The following is an 8,455-nucleotide window of genomic DNA, read 5'->3' on the forward strand; positions in this document are numbered from 1 at the left end:
TAAGACGGGAAAGATCATAGACGAAACCTGAGGTTGAAATTTTTTCGTAATATCTATCATTCGAAAACTGGAATAGAAGGAGAGAAGTATATCCAACGCCATTCTACATATCCCAAAGTAGGATCGCTAGCTTGAAGCACATTATTAACTTTCCTTTAAGGTGACACCTTGCGCGATTCATTTTATTTTAGATCAAGATGAGAGTGTAATTATCTTCCACGTATGATTTTATCCACTGTTTATAATGGCGATTTGCACCGCGCTTTGTAGAATTATTTTGTTATTTGGTCTCATATTTGATGCTTAGTGTTATGTATCTCCCTGCTGTAATGTATGCAAGGGCAAGCAGGTATCAAATAAATAAATAAATAAATGTAACTGAATAAATAAATAAATAAATAAATAAATAAATAAATAAATAAATAAATAAATAAATAAACTTGCGGAGCCGCAAGTTCGCCTCCGACGGGTTGAGACCCCTGGGCATTCAAACTTGACCAATGAAATATTTATTGCTTTATTCGTTGCAGTATGCAAGGTTTGCTGTACACTCTAAGAAGACGAGGAGTGCTGGGCACTCTGTCTAGGAGTAGAAACTTTTGTCCCATATTTCACTCCCTTTGGCAGCATTGGGCGACTCTTCCGAGGAGTAGCGCGTGGCGGCCAAACGAGAGGCGAAACACTCCTCGTGGGATTTACTTGCTGCTGTCGAAGCGGAGTACTTGAACCCTGTGTGGGAATTGCTATGCCATGTACAAGGCAGCGTTCCGTCACTCCCTTTAGGCGTGAATAAGCTCTAGTGGTTTCGGCGTTCCCGGATACTGCAGACGGGTACTACTACTCTCTCTTGTAAAGCATCTCGTTACGCCTCAAGAGCGTTCTGCTATTCCCCGCGAGACAGCGTGTTTTCGCTCCGCCTGCTACTAGCCCCCCCCCCCCCCCCCCATCCCCACGATGGTACTATAGGCAGTTACAAGCAAACAAAACAGGACAAGCCATTTTGAAACATGGAAAAGAAAAAACAAGGTCAGACTTTATTTTTCAAAAAAATACAACAATCGGTTCATTCTGCAATTTCACACAAAAAGCAATTTATTTTGAATTAAAATATCACAGCATAAAAACGGTTCTTACTCCACATGCACACAGGAGACGTAACGCCTATTGAGGATACACCCAAGAAAAATTCACAAATAAAAATGCAGCAAAGCAATTGATAACACTGAAATACAAACATTAAATTAAGTCAATAAAAATGACATTAACACCCACAAATAAAAAGGTACTGGCATTAGCACGAAAACGTCAGTAGAAATACAGCAGTGGGAAAATAGTTAACAGTATTAACATAAAACAAAGTGGCCTTAGTACATCAGTGTGCTTCACATGGACTGGAAAGCCAGCTCTTATTTAGGACACATCAAAAACATTTACAAATAAATTTTGCGAAACAAAAATCTTGGACTTATTCAGCGTGGATTACTATTAGCGCATTACAAGGTGCAATCAACACAAAGATACAAAGCCACTGACACGGGAACTTTGCAACAGATATATGTTGGTGGGACAATAGGAAACCACCGGAAACATTCCCACTGGGTTTTTTAGGCGGGTGGTTCTCAAATGAGGATGCGCTAGTAAGATTTAAAAAAAGGCATAACTTGCTATTAAAAACAAACACGTTCTAGCTGAATGCTTCATAATGTTGGTGGCGGCCTTCAGAACAGCACCGACCAGGGCACCGTGCTTGAGCCGAAGTAACGTCTACAGAAGCAAGGTGCGCTTCCCCTTTGAAAACAGACAGCAGCAATGGGAACTCATCCACGATGTCCAAGGATGTGAGCAGAAGTGTCGTGAATGCGACGGCCACTCCTGCTGACGCCTCGGGGATCTCGTTCTCTCTCAGGAAAAAAAAAAATCTTCGGGCAAGTACCGTCTTCCCGTGGTTCCTGCATAGGAAGAAAGAGGGGGACAGCAAAGATAAGTTCTACAATGAAAAAAAATTGACGAGTTTGACGACGTGATAGATTAGTTTTTGCGCCGAGAGAACGCATTGAACCCGTATTGGAATGCAATACTGCTTGGCGCAGTCATGCGAATGTGCGGTGACCTTGGATGCAGCCACGCTCATTGTGCCTCTTGGCCAATGTCATGTCAGACAGCGCGCCCTACAGCTGTCTGCCTACGCAATGCGCCCCAAACCCATTAGTGCTTACGTGTCCGCAGCTTCTATTGTTTACCCCGCTATCGTTCCCGGTATAAAAACATTTAACAAAATTTAAGTAAAGAGAACTCTTTTTGTAACGTTATAATCCCTGATTAATTTGCATAGGATTTTGCCCTCAGCCGACTGCAACGTACGGCCCATTATACGTTCACAAGTACAGCGTGTAAAAGTTGCTATGGGGCATATAGCTACTGTTTTCTTCATTCTCGAGTACGCTTCGTTGCATGCACGCTGCAGATCGCAACACCTGATGAGAACCAATAGGCTCGTTATTGAACGATCAGAACGGTCGAACATTAAACCACACGCAGCGACGGCGACAACCGACGCGAAAAAAGTACCGTAATGGGTTCAACAAACACTATGGGCGACAGCGACAAACGAAAAAAAAAAATAATGCATTGCTGCCAATGCCATTCGTCGTCGTTGCTGCCGCTCGCTCGTGGGCTGCTTCTGGCCGGTATAAGCCGGCGACGGCGACGGCCCGTCGCCTGCCGCAGTTGCCGCCGTCAGCGGCCTGTGTAAAAAATTTTTGTCTGTGTCGCCCACAATACCTGTTTGCCGTACCCAATGAGTGAGTTTTCTCGCGTCGCTCATCGGCTTAGACGCATGTAGTTACCCCTTAACAGTCCCATCTCCGGCCAGCCTGCCCTCAAAACGCAAAAAAACTAAACCCTCTCAGGACAGCATTTCAGTCTGCTGCTGTACGCGCGGCGGTCACTGAAATTATTGTAATTTTAGTGACTGCCACGCGCTAGACGCGCTCCTATCACTCAGCCTATTGGACGAAATTTTTTGGAGCCGCGCAGGCCACAGCTACTGCACGGCAGCCACTCTACCCCTAGCCGCCGAGCTAAGAGTACAAATCAAAACACAAAAAAACCTGTCTGGACAGGATTTCAGTCTGCTGCAGCACACGCGGCGGTAACTAAAATCATTGTAACTTTAGTGACTTCTACGCGCTAGACGAGCTCCTATCACTCAGCCTATTGTACGAAATTCTTTGGAGCCGCGCAGGTAGCCACAGCTACTGCACGGCAGCCACTCTAACCCTAGCCGCCGAGTTAAGAATACAGGGTAGCGCTGCGACTACTCGCGCGACCGTGCTTCTTACCTGCGAAAACATTCGGCTAGGATACCAACACTTCACGAATCAAAGGGATTGAAACGGTGCAAGACTCGACGCTGTTTGCACACGGGTACAAAAGCCGCCCTTCAAATCTAAGCAACGGTCAAAATGAGTGACAAAAACATTAGGGTTAGCCGCTTCCGCGGACCGAAGCTAGAGAGCAACTCTCCTTCGCTAAATACACAAGATAAGAATACCAGGTTAACTAATGGCTTACCTCCACTTCCAGCCAGCATTTCTTCGTCCGGTAGATAAATCCATGGTCGTCATCCCAAGATCCAAAGGCAGCGACTGCACACCGGCTGGACCGGCGGCTTGCGCGCGCATTGCTACACAGTGCATATAGTTCCGGTATCGGCCTCTGCGCCGCCGCAGCTGTGATGTCCGTCCGAAATAAAAACTAGTTCCACGCATGCACGCACGCACGAACGAACTAATATACGGCTTGCTTACGTGTTCGTGATCTAACGCTGACGCACAGGCATGCAAGCAGTTAGCGAGCACACGTCACACTGCGTTCAAGCAAGTATGACGATAAGGGCAGGTCAAACTTCCCATGTTGAGCAAGCCGTCTCCGAAGCTTCGGATAATTCTCGCGCCGAGAATGCTGGCGCCGAGAAAGCGAAAACGAAAACAGACACCGGCAGCCTGCCGAGGGGCCAAACCCGGAGCACGAAACACCTGAAACCGCCACCGTCGCAGCGAACGCGGTCGGATGTTTATACCAACGAGTGAGAGCTTTGGAGTCTTGCCTGGGGCGTGTCACGTGTGTGTGCTGTTCACCGAGGAGAGTCGCCCCACGCCTGCGCACTGCGTGAGACGTTGTCTCCCCGTGCTCTTCTGTCCTGATCCACTGTAACCTCAGTTTTCTCAATAATTATACCTTTAATTCTCAAAACCTAGTTTCTCCTATTCGATGCGAGCACGCGTCGTAGTGTGTTCAAGCTAGCATGACGATAAGGGCAGGTCGAACTTCCCATGTTGGATGAAGCGTCTGTTTGAAAGTCCACTTCTTGCGTAGCACATGGTTTACAAAGCGCAGCCCTGTGTTCCGCGCTGGCGGGACATCACGGTCTGGCGCGATCAGTCGTCGCTCGCCCGGTTCTTGCGGGTGCACCGCCTGTGTCGGTTTTCACCGTAGACGCGAGATCGCGTGGCGGAAAATCCACCGTGGTAGTACGCCGTATATTCGTCGGGCTGAGCTACGGAGACGCGGCGTCCACCGCCGCGCCGCCGCCGCTGGGATGCCCTCGGTGTAATCGGCGTAATCGCTGAAATCGGCGCGCAGTATTCTTTCCTCCGTGGTGCGCACCTTTTATGATGCATAGTCTGACAACTTTTTAAATGTCGATAACTAAGCCATTACAGAGGAAAAAAACAAAACAAAGAAACGAAACCAAATCGAGACATGCGTTTTTCTAGTTTTGTTAAGCTTGCTCCATTCATGTCACTGAACGCTGCGAGCAATCGTTACATGAATTCTATTCTTGCACGTTTAGAATGTGCGACGGAAGTACTCGGGCGCTTTTTGCACAACTGCTTTATATAATATATACGTATGCAAATAAAACATCGCTGATGAGTTGGTGTGCGTAAATGGTAGGAGTGCCTCTCCATGCTTACTCCCGCACTTGACAAGAATGAAATTGCAATTTTACTCTTCGTACTGGAGAGAGGAGACGATGTGCAGCTTTACTCTTCACTGGTGCGGGAGCGGAACTGGGGCTGCACTCCGCCGCGCACGAGAAGAGTACGCTGTCAGTTTTGCTCTTCCTCCTCATGGGAGCGAACATTACATCCAACTCCCCGCAGCTTTCGAGGGGAGCGCGCCAACGCTTGCAGGAGTACAATGACTGTTGGACTCTTCAACTACTCCCCCGATTTCTTAGAGTGTATGAATACTACAATTGCTAAGTGATTTGTTTGAAAGAAAATAGGAAATTCTTGTCTTACGCCTTTCCTTGCGTGAATACAGAGAGATACAACTGCAGCCATCTGAAGAAGAGCGTTATTCGCAACACGTCTAGAATTTTCTTAACGTAGTATGACTCTAGAGGAAAATTAAGTTGTTTTGGACTATTAAGGAGTATGCACGTAACTCATGAAAACAACATAAAAAATATATTAAAACTGAAAGTATTTCTTTGATCTCTTCTAGTATCAGCCCTGTGAAAGATCATCAGAAAAGTTGATCGAGCAGAAAATTTCTTTGCAAGAAAAATGGGCAAATACTGGACATACTTTTTGTGTGAAGTAAATTATATTGAATGCTGCTGAGTGTTTTGAGGAGTACCGAACCGTTTCGTAAAGGCATTCGCACCACTTTTATATACAAAAAAGCTGGTCAAGCAGCTGTTGTAAAATTAGTTGATTTAGTCAGAGCATGAAAGTGTTGTCTTAAAGGAAATTGCCTAAAAGCGGCACTTTCATGTTTGTGAAATTCAACCCACTGAAGTATGCGCCTTCCGCCCCCCCCTGCCCATCCTTCCTTGTTTATTACAGTAAGCCGCCCAACAGAATATATCAGGACCTGGACAACACATCTATTCCAGCTCTGCAAAGAAATGAATATTTGCTGTAATCGACAGTAAAAGAGGCACAGCAATTAAAGGAACGGCCATTTGTGAGCACTGTTGAATAAATTGATTTTGGTGTAAACTGACGCTGATAATTAAGCCAGGCTGCGCTGAAGGCTGGACGGCTGGTGGTTGCGAGCGGGCTCACTTTGATGTGGGTGCAGTGGACCCAAAATGGTGAGTTTGTGCTGCTGCACAGCGCGATTGAGTCATCTGCTTGCGCTGCATGCAGTGGTCGTCCACCGGCCTCAGTACAGTTAACGTACTGTGGCTGAACTACAATGCCCGTAGCACGGCCGAATTTCCGGCAGCTTTAGTCCGGTTGGTGTCCGACGAGCGCACCTCGGCTGGCCTCCGATGGCCGTACTTCGGCCGCACACAGGTGGCTTTGGGATGGCCGGAGCCCTACGGCTGGAATCTGGCCGTATGACGTAAGCCGGTCGACTGGCCGACGGACACTGGCCGTTGGATAGTGATGGGAGTACGGCCGTATACGGTTAAAAGGCCCACTTTTGGACACGGGCCGAACATGGTTGCCGGAGAAAGTCCGGGCAGAAAATCACCGGCCAAAGTACACCGGCTTGAGTAAGGCCGAACAGTCCTGTGCTGCCTGGGTATGGCGCATACGTTAACAAACGCGCGAGCGTTTTTCGAGCACTCGAAAATCCGACCCGCTCCTCTGACGCGCTCGACTTTTGTCGCAGCAGCCTTCAGAGAATGGGCGCACCTAAGGTGCCGTTCAAAAGTGAGAAAGCTCAGGGCAGCTATGAAAGCTAAAGTCGCTGCTCTTGCAGCGAGAAGTGGCCTCTAGATACCTGAATTTTTGGAATCCTGTATTTTTTTCTTGCAGGTACGCCTCTTTATTATTGCATTTGTTCGTTTAGGACATCTCCGTTGATTCAAAATTTCAGCATCTCTAGATCGTGCGCTGGGCTACAGTACTGCTCGGCTAAAATGTAACTAGTGGGGATGTATCCCCGTATTTTCGTCGCAATTGAACGGAAGGTAAAGCTTCAGTGTGGATTTGTCTGCGCGCGTGCCGGCGATGCGGTTGCGTTCTCGGCGTTGTTTTCTTGCTTGCTTGGCCACGCTAGAGACGTTCTAGGGGAAATATTTATCTAGTCACCGACCCGATGAAGTTGCATTACGCTGTCTTCAGCCGAGCGGCCTAAGAGACCAGCACAACGTCGATACGCCATGGTCTGAGTTTGAGCATATCTTCAAGAACATTCCACCGGTCAATGGTTGATGACCGCTATCCATCGCCATTTCGAACACCCAGCGATGAAGCTCTTGCGAGTGGACAGGGGGTGCTGGTTGACACGATGCGCGGTGTTTGATAGTCCACAGTCAGACAAGTGCGCGTAGATACTTTCCTAAATAGCAATGATAGTGGACGCTAAAACGATTCGGCTTTAGTAAGTGATTTCGAAAATACGACGCGGAGCGAATCTTGCAAAGCGGCCGTTGACGGAGGAGTCGTCTCTCATCGCCTCTCCATCTCTGCTAGGGTGATTTTTTTTTTGTGCGTGTATGAATCTGACGCCCGTTGGACCACTTCAACCTGCACAGCGTACACCGGCTCCTATCATGCGACGTACAGAAAATGTGTTGTGCATTTGTGCTTTTAAGTGCCTTGCGCAAGCTCCATGTCGTGTTTAGTACACCTACTTATAAGAAGGGGCTGTCCCAACTACACAGTAGTTTGCATTAAGGGCTCGACTGACGGCATTCTGCCCGTTCGACCGGCCTGCTGTGAGCTGGCCGGTGCACTGTTCCTGTAGCATAGCTGTTTATGTCTCTTCAAGCATTTAACCAGTAAAGTTTCGTTCCCTGCTCTTCGCCATTCCAAACGGAGACAACTCTACTGCATGCTGCTTGCTAAACAGGGTACCACGGCATTGACAGACGTCGGTTCTGGGACGCCTTGGCCAATGCAACAACCGGAGGATCAGGGACGAAAGTGCCGGCTTTGTTGTAATCTTGAAAATCAGCGTGGGAAAAAACACAGCAGAAAAAAAAAGTAGACAGGACAGCAGCGCTGTCCTGTCTACTGTCTGTTTTGCGATTACATAGAACGCTTCCTAACACATTATGTTATGAAACGCTTAGCGGATTTGCCAGCTTTCAAATATTCGAAAAGGGTAGCAACAAAATTTACTGGCAGTTTACTGTATTGATAAAATACTAGGAATGACAAATTCTCGATCTCAATTACTGGTTTTAGGATCACAGTGTCGATGTCAAAGACTGCAGGTATTAGTACTGCTATCATTTAACACATCGGTGTAATTTTAAAAAGCGTTAGTTTTAATTACCTCTACAAGTATGCAGGCAGGTATTTATTCACCAAAAGACGGTTCTTCTCGACCGAAAATACCCGCTCGTTAACAACGAAACGCTATTGTGAATATTTAAGCCAAACACTTACCTCGTAACATCGACCACACCAGGCTTGACCACTAGAGAGTAAATAAATTTTTCTTCAACGCATAGGAGGCAATACCCATTGCAACTACTCTG

The 8,455-nt window shown here is 47.2% G+C and overlaps 1 long non-coding RNA gene across 1 annotated transcript; it reads right to left on the reverse strand.

Annotated features, from left to right (window-relative positions):
* Positions 1–1,465: 1,465 nt before the first annotated feature.
* Positions 1,466–3,640, reverse strand: LOC144173518 (uncharacterized). Its single transcript, XR_013323307.1, has 2 exons — positions 3,574–3,640; positions 1,466–1,949 (listed from the first exon to the last, which is right to left on the reverse strand). It is a non-coding gene; the product is annotated as an uncharacterized LOC144173518 (long non-coding RNA).
* Positions 3,641–8,455: the final 4,815 nt, after the last annotated feature.

The sequence above is a fragment of the Haemaphysalis longicornis genome, unplaced genomic scaffold (assembly GCF_048455015.1).
Source record: "Haemaphysalis longicornis isolate Haplotype H1 unplaced genomic scaffold, Haemaphysalis longicornis Haplotype H1 scaffold_3, whole genome shotgun sequence".
NCBI lineage: Eukaryota > Metazoa > Arthropoda > Arachnida > Ixodida > Ixodidae > Haemaphysalis > Haemaphysalis longicornis.